Source organism: Sciurus carolinensis, chromosome 2 (assembly GCF_902686445.1).
Source record: "Sciurus carolinensis chromosome 2, mSciCar1.2, whole genome shotgun sequence".
Lineage (NCBI taxonomy): Eukaryota > Metazoa > Chordata > Mammalia > Rodentia > Sciuridae > Sciurus > Sciurus carolinensis.
The window spans coordinates 164,437,239-164,438,102 of NC_062214.1; the positions used below are offsets into that span (position 1 = coordinate 164,437,239).

Here is an 864-nt window from a genome sequence, read left to right on the forward strand (position 1 = left end):
GAAACTTCAGAGAAAGCTCTTTCTTGTACTTTGGGGGAAACAAAGGGTCAAGGAGACCTTGATTCTGAGAGTTTTTCCACCTTAGCACGTCAAAGAGCCTGGCTTTGGTGTATCATTTTCTGAACTTCAACAACAGGAAAGGAGGGAGATCCTCTAGTGACAATGAACCTGGAGGGCAAGGGCACCAGAGACAGGGGACCCCAACCTCTTTTTTTTTTTTTTTTGCGGTACTGGGGATTGAACCCAGGGCCTTGTGCTTGTGAGGCAAACACTCTACCAACTGAACTATATCCCCAACCCTCCAATCTCTTCTTTTACCCTCTTTATGGCCGCGGTCATATGGGAGGGGACGGGGAAGGGGTGGCAAGGGTGGCTTCAGGATGCTTGCTTTGTCTTCAGGTCTCCTCTCAGGCTCAGAGGTTTGTTCTCAGCTGCTGAGAACTGACCCCGAGGATGGAAAGTTTGAGGTAAGTTCAGCAACTTGGTGAGACTGTCATCAACTTAGTGAGACCCTGCCTCAAAAAAGTAAATAAAAAGGACTGGGAATGTAGCTCAGCAGTAAAGCGCTCCTGAGCTCAATCCCCAGTACTGGATTTCTTAGTGTGTGCATGTGTGTGAGACAAAATATGCTTTATTGTGACAGCAAATGCACATAGTGCTGTAGGTAAGCATGCTATTGGGTATTTTTGTATATTTAAAGACTAGTATAGATATGAATGGGAATGAATGCTATTTGATTTTATTATTATTTTTTTTATTTGGTACCAGGGATTGAACCCAGGGACACTTAACCACCGAGCCACATCCCCAGCCCTTTTTGTGTTTCATTTAGAGACAGGGTCTCACCGAGTTGCTTAGAGCCTT

General features: G+C 45.1%; 1 non-coding gene across 1 annotated transcript; it reads right to left on the minus strand.

The window, feature by feature from the left end:
- Positions 1-222: 222 nt before the first annotated feature.
- Positions 223-296, minus strand: Trnav-cac (transfer RNA valine (anticodon CAC)). The gene has a single exon. It is a non-coding gene; the product is annotated as a tRNA-Val (tRNA).
- Positions 297-864: the final 568 nt, after the last annotated feature.